The 11,356-nt window shown below is 41.6% G+C and overlaps 1 long non-coding RNA gene across 1 annotated transcript; it reads left to right on the forward strand.

Annotated features, from left to right (window-relative positions):
• Nucleotides 1-8,457: 8,457 nt before the first annotated feature.
• Nucleotides 8,458-9,989, forward strand: LOC131012018 (uncharacterized). Its single transcript, XR_009097164.1, has 2 exons — nucleotides 8,458-9,436; nucleotides 9,551-9,989. It is a non-coding gene; the product is annotated as an uncharacterized LOC131012018 (long non-coding RNA).
• Nucleotides 9,990-11,356: the final 1,367 nt, after the last annotated feature.

An 11,356-nucleotide genomic window follows, 5' to 3' on the forward strand; every position in this document is an offset into this window, starting at 1 on the left:
AGCATGAAGAAATTTCATCTGTTTGGGCAAACAGAACGTATTTTTCTGAATCTGCCAATTTCGAGTGAGCATGGAGAGACTTGGTAGATTCTTTGACTTCTTCATTGTTCATCCCACGAGCATCAAGACCAGTTGCTCTTTTGATCAAGGTCGGTTCCAACTTGTCCTGCACAGATTTAGTCTCAAGATGTTCTTGGACAGAAGGGTCAGTAATGTTAGTGGCACAAACAGTTTTGACAACAAGAGGATTTTTCATGGTATCATCAATATTGAAAGTGAACTTCTCTCCATGATAATCCAAACAAATAGTACCACTATAAACATCAATGACTGCCCTAGTGGTCCTTAAGAAAGGATGACCTAACAGAACACCGGCTGACTCTTTCGACTGCATACCACTCATTTTCACCACATAAAAGTCAGCAGGATAAACAAAATCATGCACCTTTACAAGAACATTCTCTAGAAGACCCTCAGGATGAACACGTGACCCATCAGCCAACTGAATCACCACCTTAGTAGCCACCAACTTCACACCAATTAGGTTATTATAAACAGCTAAGGGCATGACATTAATAGAAGCTCCTAGATCACACATAGCATGCTCAATCTTAGTATCACCGATGAAACATGGCAGAGAAAACATACCTGGATCCTTGCATTTGGGCGACAACTCTTTTCGTATCACTGCTGACACGTTCTCGCCCATCACAATCTTTCGAGATTTCTTAGACTTTCCATCGATGAAGTCCTTCAAAAACTTGCTCAGATGAGGGAGTTTGAGTGCTTGGAGGAAAGGAAGATTAATCTCCAACTTTCCAAATATCTTCATGAAGTCATTGATCTCTTCCTCAGGCTTCTTCCTTGCTAACCTTCTTGGGAAAGGTACTGGTGGCACAAACTTAGGATCGCAGAGGCTCAGTATTGGTTCCTCCTTGGTCGAATCATCTTCAACACTTTCTCGTTCTGCCTCCCTTCCTTTCTGCACAGCTTCGGACTCACCGTCCTGTTTGGGCAAACGAGACGTATTTCCAGATTGACCTCCAGTGAGCACTAGTTCTTCAGAATCGTTCTATTTGGGCAAACAGTTGCTCTCGCCAGATTCGCCTTCTCGAGCTTTTTCCACTTTCTTGATTGGTGGTTCATCCAATTCTTTGCCACTTCTCAAGGTGATCAAGTTCACAGTTTCCTGAGGATTCACTTGGACTTGCGATGGCAATTTTCCTTGATGGCCCTTGAGTTGATTCACGGATGTTGCGAGCTGAGACACTTGACGAGCCAACCCCTCTATCTGCACCTTTTGCTCTGCATGAGACTGTTGAAGCTGCTGCACATTGCCTTGCAAAAATTGTTGGTTGCCAATCAATTCCGCCATCATCTCCTCAAGAGATTTGCCTTCTTTCTCGGGAGGATGTTGCTGAGTTTGTGGAGCTTGATACCCCGTCCTTCGATGTGGAGGGCGGTAGTTTTGTTGCTGTGGCTGCTGCATCGTTGGTGGCTGCTTCGGCTCGAGATCTCTCCATCGAAAATTGGGATGGTTTCTCCATGGTGCATTGTGATTGTTTGAGTACTGGTCCCGTTTGGGCAAATGGGGCAGTGGCGCGTCGTAGCTGTAAAAATTGTGGGGAGAATTCACGTGGGCTTGATATTCTCCCTCATCTCCTGTGCATTGCAGGCTGGTGTGGCCTGAATAACCACATGCTCCACATGGCTTTTCTGGTGGTTGTCCAGCCATTGCGACTTTCTCCACCATAGTGCTCAACATTCTCTCCAATTTCCCCATCCTTGCTTCGAACTTCTCCTCAAAATCTGATGAACTAGCTTGAGCAGCTTTCTTGAGCTGTTGGATGCGCGGCTCCTCATATTCCCTCGTAGCTTCCACCAAGTGTTGAATTAATCTTTTGGCTTCACTCACCGTGTCTTGGGAAAATCCCCCTCCACTTGCTGAGTTCACCAAATTCTTCGTGTCCACGGTCATCCCTTGGTAGAAATACTGCAACAAGTCACCCTCAGTAAACTTGTGGTTTGGGCAACTATCCACCAATCTCCTAAATCTGGTCCAGTAAGCGCTTAAGGACTCATCATACTCCTGATTTGCACCACTGATCTCTTTCTTTAGCGCGTTTGTCTTGGTGGGAGGGAAAAAATGCTCCAGGAATAGCCTTTTCATCTCCACCCATGTAGTGATAGAATAAGGTGGGAGACTCGCGAACCAAGAGTTCGCCTCTGTTGTCATGGTGAAGGGAAAAGCAACTAATCTGAAGTGTTCCTCCGTTACATCAGTAGGGCGCTTCTGGACCTTACAGATCTTGATGAATTCGCTTAAGAAATTATATGGATCTTCTCCTTTCTTCCCGTAGTACTTAGGAAGAACATTAAGCAACCCAAGCTTAATTTCTATAGCAGTAGCAGCCGTCGGCATCCGGATCGGAGTTGGGGGGTCATCCGCTTCGTGGCTTGAGAGATCGCACAGTCTCGGATTGTCAGCCATGTCAATCTCAGTACTTGCAATCGAAATCGAGTCGATTTCTTCTTCAAAGTCTGATTCTGTCTCTGAGTCGTGGTCTGTTTGGGCAAACAGAACCTCGACAGCAGCTACAGCACCGGGCTTCTCCTCGATGAACTGCTCCGTTCGAACCGAAAGGTCGGACTGTGAACCCAACAGATCCAGTAGCTTTCTCGCCTTCGCCTCTTTTCTTAACATCTTCGCGGTCTTCTCAATTTCACTATCGTAAGGGAGGTTCGGCTTGGACGATCTGCTCATAAAAAAAAATAGTCAAAGGGAAAAGAATTAATTAACACCGCTCCCCGGCAACGGCGCCAATTTGGTGGACGTCGCTAACCACCAAATAATTCATGCGGAATTGCCAAAATAAATTAGTATATTGGTAAGCAGGGTCGATCCCACAGAGAGCAGTTAAAATTCATTCAAATCCCTAAATCTATAAAAACGGTGATGCCACCACGCCTTAATTTTAAGAGGAGTTAATTAAACTAAAAATGCAGAATTAAATCAAATAAAATACGCTTGAAGTAAATATATGAAAAGGGTAATTCGGCTTAAATAAATCCACTCTAATTCAATTCTGATCCTCGACGCAATAATTAATTAATCCCTATAAACCAACCAGTTATAGGATACCGTGAAACGCAACGGACGTACCCCAATTCCTACTTACTGTGTCGATGAACAGCTGGAGACGCCAGACCTGCTTATTTCCCTTATTAAAATATAACCTAGCTGGAGACGCCAGACCTAGATTTAATATTCTAATAGCATTACAATGAAGGAACCCAATTTATATCAATTATCCTAGAGACGCTAGTAATAATTAATATACCAATTAATTCCTACTACGAACATGGTAGTTGTATCACTAATCAGTCCTATTCCAACAATTATGGATTGGCAGGAACTAATTGATTGTAATCCAATTAAACTTAAGTTGATCAGGCTTAAATAAAATCAGAATTATCTTGGAACCTAGGAATTAATCGAAATTAATAGGAATCAATTTTAAAACCAATTAGGTCTCACATATTATTAAATTAGAGTTTCATTATTCTCGCCGAATTAAAGATTTAGCTACTCATGCTTAAAATAAAAACAATCAAATAAATAAAAATAAACATACTGAAATATGCGAATAAAGCAGAGAAATAAATTGCAAGAAATTAAATCAAACTTGAAACAATTTATCCAGATGTCGTCTGCCTCGATCCAAGTCCAGCCGCAATATTAAACGAAGAAAACAAGAATTAAAACCAAAGCAAACTATGGAATCAAATTGCTAAAGACGTATGGAATCAACAATTGCATGAAAATAATGGAATTGCATGCATGGAACTTAAAGGAATAAAAAAATCGTCTGCACTCATAAAAGAAAAGTAGTATCCCTAATTCTAATCAAAGTCAAACATCTAATCCCCATCCAAAAGTGCGGCTGAGTCCTAATATATATACTAGGGTATTTTTAACAAAATCTAACCTGATCAAGGAAATAAGTGGCGTAAAAGCCCACTAACATAATATCAAATCTAATCTTCTAATAACTAAAAGAAAGCAAACGCATATGTCCAAATAAATAATTAACAAAAGAGTTTAAGGCTTAATATAATTTAAAACAAATAACTTCCAAGCCCAGCTCTACTTTCTCTTCAAAATCAACGCCTATTTCAATCAATTCACGCCTTTCTTCAATTCTTAACATTCACCAGCTTCCATTCACCATTCATGCAATTCCTGCACCAAAATATCACAAACCATGTAAAATCATATAAAATCATGGCGAAACACACACTAAACTAAATAGCTAAAATACACACATCACTCGCATACCAGTGGTTATAGGCATAAGAATTGTTGCACCCCTATTGTCACTCGTCACGCACGCAAAAACCCCTTGCCCAATCTATCTTTTTAGTTTATGATCCCGTAGAAGGTTCAGCTAATGGAAATCAACTACCCCGGGCAACATCCACGCTCTCTACGATGGCCTATCGCTAGTTGTGCTTTGCCCAGAATGCTTTAAGATTTAGATAGACCCACTTGACTCTTACGCCGATATTTCACAGCAGTCACAGCTCCAACACTCGTTGTGCTATTTTGGAGGTCGATGGTGTTTCGCCTTGTGCCCAAAGTATTACTTGTGGCCAGAACTCCCTAGTTAACTAGTGATCAATTAATTGACCAAGTTGTTACAACCTTATTGGAACCAAACCTAGTGTATCGGGAATATGCTCATACAGTTGTTATGCCCAATTTAGACCTCTCGAGTTAAGTGTTCATGCTTAGATCATCTTGTCCAAATTAGAATATAAAACTTAGCCAAACATAAAGTAAATAACAAAGGCAAAAGACATAAAGGAAAACATAAAGTAAAAACTGAAATAGAAACTTACTCAAGGCAAAGGGTACTTACGGCCAAAAGTGCCGCAGAAAACATGAACAGAAAATTAAACAACTATGCCCATAAGGGGCGACTACTCCTACCTAACTATGGAAAGTAAAACTACAGCAATGGTCTCTCAAAATTCGTGCCTCCCTCTCTCTGTTCTCTCCCAGTGGTTCACAGCTACGTGGTATTTATAGGCATGAGTTAGGGCTATGCAAGCTGGGCCCAAAAGGAGTGGGCTGGAATTAGGGCTCCTTCTGCCAGAGATAGCATCCAGATCTGGAGGCTGATTCTTTCCTTATCCAAACCTCAAGGGATAAGGTTTTTAGATTTCTTTCCTTATCTACATCCTCTGCACTCTTCTTCTCTGCCCCGTCTGTACCTTCTGCACTCTTTTTAGATCATCTTCTGGTGCAACTGGGTCCCACACGGTGCTTATGGGCAAAATGCTATTTTGACTTGAGCAACTCCAAACTTCATCTAAGCGTTTGTAACCTGCTACTCCAAGCTTCAATTGGTTTTGTATTTGTGCTCACACTTCTTCCCCGAACCGAAGTCGCATTATGCCCAGAACCTTCTTCCCATGCAACTGGATCCCGCCCGGTACTTATGGGCAAAGGGTCGGTTTGCCCAACATCCTGCTTCTTGGATTTTTGGTCTTCAAAATAAGCTTTTGAGTGTCCCAAACTCCTATGCTTCAAACTCATGCCTCTTTCGCGGAATGCAGCAGCATTATGCCTTAAAAGCACCTTCTGCCCAAAGAACGGGCCTGCCCTGGAACTATACCCTCCCAGGCGACCGACTCTAGAAAAACAAAGGAAAAAGACTCTATCTAGACCTAAAACAGACACGAAAAATGAGCATAAACATGGGCTCATCAACATTCTCTTAGACCTTAGGCAAATCTCTGTTTACCCAAAAGCCAAGGTCAAACTTGCTCCAAAGAACTTGTTCTTTGAAGTATAGTTGGCAAGTGTTCAAACCTCCTTTCGAAAGAAAGAGTAGAGTGTTTGAGTGATTCAGAGTTCAAGAAGGTACTCTGACTCTGAGAGATCTTAGCACGGGCTGTGCTAAGAGTGAGAAATCCGACACGAGTGAAGTGTGGGTACTGAAGAGTGGAATCTTCAGTGGTACGGTTGTGTGCACCCGGCAAGCACACGGTTCGGTTTGCAGTGCACCGGTTAAGCACTTGCGGAGTGGATTGTTGGTCTGATCAACCGACCGTGGATGTAGGAAAGTATTTTCCGAACTACGTAAAAGTCTCTGTATTATTTACAGCTTTCAGTTTTACATTCTTACTTGTGTTCTTATTTTTTATAAACTGAATACTGAATAACTGCAAAGAGAAACCTAAGACTAACAACGTGCTCAACCGAGGCTATTACGAAACAAGTTATTTCCGCTGCGTATGATATCAGTTTGACTGATCTATCATCTGATAGTCAGGAAGAGTGTTATCATCTCTGTCTTAGCAAACTTGACTGAAGCCCTTACATGCATTGTTCACTAATTTATTTAACACGCCGCAAGTGTAAGGGGTGCAATTGTGTACAGTAGCAAGCAAGGTCGTATTCCACAGAGACTGAATTTACCAATTCGTATCCTAAATTATTATTCCTCTATCTGGAAAATCGAAATTCAGAGTTTTGTTGCAAAGAACAAAATAAAGAAATAGCAGGAAAGAAAATAAAGCGAGCTGCGAAGTAGAGAAACAGATAAGACAAGATTTCCCAAGGCAAAGGTTTCAACAGATTCTCCTAACTAACATGTTCAATTCAATTAATAAGATGATCTCCTAAGGCAATGTCACGACCGCACTTGCTAAGGATAGCAAATTCGGGGAAACCGCGACTAAGGGAGGGAATTTAGGAGCGGGATTTAGAAAGGGGTATATTCAGTCTCTTAATGACTCGACTTGTATAAGGAAATCAATCGAAATATCTAGATATCAAGAAGGCCACAAGGGGACCGTACATAATAATATCCAGAAAAAGGGTGCTAAATGAGTTTGAGAACATTGTTAAATAATACATATTGTTTGACAAATAACATAATATCATAACGAAATCAGTGTTCGCAGCGGAATAACATTTTGAGTATATGTATGAAGACATATACTCTACTCTGAGGTACTCATCCTAGATCGACAAAAGCTCCGCTTGCACACTACATCCTCGATCACAGCTCAACCTGCACATTTATAAATACATACAGGGCTAAGTACGAAAGTACTTAGTGGACACTTGCCGAAATTTACATACATGCATAATATTTTATTGTCAAGCCTTTAACAGTAGTAAGATACGAGGGTTTTCCTTTAAAGACTCGTATTTACCAAACATAATATCATTTCTTTCATCAATAACCCGCGCAGGCATTTTAATATCATTAATCACCATATCAGTAACTCGTGCCGAGAGGGAGGCCTCCCTCTACGGACACTATGATCGGCCAACCCGCTAGATGACTCACGATCACAAGGTGTACACTAATTCCGAAGGGATTTGCGGTCCCATCCAGAATCCGAATTCGATTAACATCAGATAGGCAATTAATAATAAAACATAAAGCATTTAGGCATTGACAATATCATTTAAAATTCATAAGCATAAAGTCTTAACAATTCTAATATATAATTTTAGTTTATACGTAGAAAGCCCACCTGAATAGCAGACTCACGGTTTAGCTCTAACTCTGGTGCTTGACCTTTAATCCGAGAAAATAAAATAAGATTCTAATCTTCGAAAAAGAAAAAAAATCTCAATAAATGAGGATGCGTGAAATGATTATGCATGACTCATATTCCTTTAATTAAAAAGAGATGCTAATCCTATTTAAGGAATTAAAGCTCGTCTTATGAGGTCGGATTATTAATCTTTAATAATCTACTCATCTTAAAAAATAATCTAATTCACTTACTAATTAATAATTAGTAAGTCTTAAAATTAATCACTAATTAAATATAATTAGGATTAATAATGAGGCCTAAAATAATAATTCTTATTGGGCCTAAATAAATAAATAATAGGTGCCCAATTATATGGATTTGAAGCCCATAAGAAAATTAATAGAAGCCCATGGGAAGCCCAAAATGAATTAATCTCTGGCCCAACAAATAAAATGAACTAGGCCCAATAAGAGGGCCCAAAAATTCGCCCAAACCCGGCCCAAACCGGCCCAAACCCGGTCCAAAACCCTCTCTTTTTTTTTTTCCCCAAATTTACGCCTCTTTCACTCTCTCTACCGACATCTCTTTCTCTCTTTTATCAAAACACACTCACACACACTTTTTAATCTCTCTCTCTCTTCTAACCACAAAACACACGCACACACACTTTTTATCAAAACACATGCACACACACTTTTTCATCTCTCTCTCTCTTTTCACAAAACACACGCACACACACTTTTTATCAAAACACATGCACACACACTTTTTCATCTCTCTCTCTCTTCTCACAAAACACACGCACACACACTTTTTATCAAAACACATGCACACACACTTTTTCATCTCTCTCTCTCTTCACAACAAACACATGCACACACATATTTAAGTATATCTCTCTCTTCAAAAACAAGAAAAGAATGCTGCAACGTCTCTCACTCTCTCTTGCTCGATTTTTCTCCCTCTCTTCCCTTCTCTATTCGTCGCCTCTCTCTTCCTCCACATGAAGCACGCCGTCGAAGACGTCTCTGTGCCAGCGGAGAACATGTCGTAGACAACTGCTCGCGGGTTCCTCATCAGCTCCGCCATCGCCCAGTCCATCGCCGTCGACTGCTGCTGTTCTGGAGTTGGCCGCCGACTGCTGCTGTTCGTCGAGGAGTCCGATGACTGCTGCTGTTCGTCGAGGAGTCCGCTGACTGCTGCTGTTCGTCGAGGAGTCGCGGCTGTTGCTGCCGACAGAGGCCATCTCGCCGTTTGGTGCCGCCGCCGTCGGCTGCCGCTGCCTCGCCCAAAACTGACTCCCGGAGTCGCCGTTCGTCGTAGCGAAGGTCTCGGCAGTTCGTCATCTTCCCCGTTCGAATTTGCTGAAGGACACGAAGAGGAGCCCAAATTCTTCTCTCTTGATTTGGGTCTCGATCCGCCGCTGCCTCTACTCCGGTGGGTCGCCGTTCGTTCAGTCTGGAGTCCGGCGAGGCAGCATTCGACCGTCGTCGTTAACTTCGTCATCTCGGCTCGACCGAACAGAACAGTCGGCCTCAGTTCCTGAGCAGGGCAGTAGCCCCGCTCCCTCTCAATCAAGCTAAGTTATATCCTTGACTCGTCTTCTTCCTACCATGTCTGAGTATCGATAAGCTTAAGCTTCTATGAGTAAGAAAGAATCAGGGTTTAACACTCTGTCAGTGAGCATGCTATCGCTATCCTTGTTCGTTCATTCATGTGCTATGTGTGAGGTCCTCATGGTTTGTGTTCTAGAGTGCAGTGGCAGTATACACATAAGTCTTTCTATTGCTATACATAACATGGACTGTTTGATGTAGTGGTAAAACATGATTATGCTCGTTGGTATGAATGCGAACTCGATTGGATAACTGAGGTAGTATAAATACCTTGAATGATGCTTGCTTTGGTGTTTGTTGGCTGTTGTGGTTGGATTAAATGAAGCAGCAGATCGAACTGAAATAATAAAGTTGTTCTTGCATTAATGCAGGTGGAATAAGGGAAGAAGGTGGAGCATTGAAGACAAGCTTACCTTGAGAATACTTGGTAGGATGAATTAAAGGCTCACTTCTCCTTGTGCAGTCCTCAAATGAAGAATGAAGAGAATGCAACAATGTTGGCTGTTTTGAATGACGAGGTGGTTTGGCTGGGAGCTTGTATACATGGGAGGAGGTACATTCTAGGGTGGCTGATTGACATATTTAGGTGTACTTGGGCATGGCAGCCTGCTGCATAGGCGTGGGAAAAGAAAAGGTGCAGCAAGCTCAAGAGGGGATAGGGGAGTGTGCAGCACATGTCTCCATACCTTATTGTTATTCCCATTTTCTTGAACTTAGGGGGGGGGGTGGCAGGTGGTGGAGTAGTAAAAATCTAATTTGTATTATTATCGAGATTGCTAAATTAAATCCATAGATTTAATTCGTTCGTCATTCTAATACCTAAATTAAATCCGTAGATTTAATTTGCTTCAAAGTCTGAAATAATTCACGACTTAAGTAACAATATAAAATAAACTCCATCTTGATTAATAAATAACACAACTTTGCTAAGTTGGTTATAACTTTGAATAATAATTATTCATTGATTCAAAGATTAACGTCGCGATTTTAAACACGCGAAGATAAATAAATGCATACTGCTAGTGTAGCGAATCTGTTTCCAAATTACGTAATTCAGAATCATAGTTGGAATTCATAAAGCGTTTCATTTACTAAAAAAAAATTAATAAACACGCAATATTGGACTTAAATAAATATAAAAGAGCGGGTTGTTACATACTACCCCTCTTAACAAAAATTTCGTCCCGAAATTTGCATACCTATGTAAAAAGTTCTGGGTATTTTTCTTTCATCTGGTCCTCAAGTTCCCACGTTGCTTCTTCAGGTCCATGGTGTCTCCACAGTATTTTGACTGATACGATCGATTTATTCCTCAACTCTTGCACCTTTCGGTCCAAAATGGCTTCAGGTTTTTCCTCGTACGTCAAGTCTGGGTTAAGAATCATTTCCTCTTGGTGAATCACGTGTTTGGGGTCAAACACGTACCGTCTCAGCTGTGACACGTGGAACACATTGTGGACGTTTCCAAAGCTAGGTGGCAGCGCCAACCTATACGCTACGGGACCTATTCTTTCAAGGATCTCATAAGGTCCTACAAAACGGGGTCTCAACTTACCCTTAACACCGAATCTGACGATCCCTTTCGAGGGTGACACTTTCAGGAAAACCTTGTCTCCAATTTGAAATTGTAGTTCGGTTCGTCGGGTATCGGCATAAGACTTCTGTCTATCCTGGGCCTCTTTAATTCTTGCTCTAATCTGGCGGATGGTCTCGATCATCTCGCTTACTGCATCTGGCCCAAGGATTTTTCTTTCACCCACCTCGTCCCAGTAAAGTGGTGATCTACACTTCCTTCCATACAGCGCCTCATAAGGTGCCATATCAATGGTCGCCTGGTAACTGTTGTTGTAGGCGAATTCGATCAGTGGCAGCACTGATTCCCAACTTCCTCCTCGGTCTAGCACCACTGTCCTCAACATATCTTCAAGGGTCTGAATTGTTCTTTCCGATTGTCCATCTGTTTGAGGATGGAAGGCGGTGCTAAAGTTCAATCTTGTTCCCAACTCCTTCTGCAAACTGATCCAAAATCTAGAAGTAAATTTTGAATCTCTATCTGAAGTAATGGATATTGGTATTCCATGTAGCCGTACAATCTCACGGATGTACAATTGGGCTAGTTTCTCCGATCCATAGGTAATTGGAATCGGTATAAAATGAGCACACTTCGTGAGACGGTC

This window comes from Salvia miltiorrhiza, chromosome 2 (assembly GCF_028751815.1).
Source record: "Salvia miltiorrhiza cultivar Shanhuang (shh) chromosome 2, IMPLAD_Smil_shh, whole genome shotgun sequence".
Taxonomy (NCBI): domain Eukaryota; kingdom Viridiplantae; phylum Streptophyta; class Magnoliopsida; order Lamiales; family Lamiaceae; genus Salvia; species Salvia miltiorrhiza.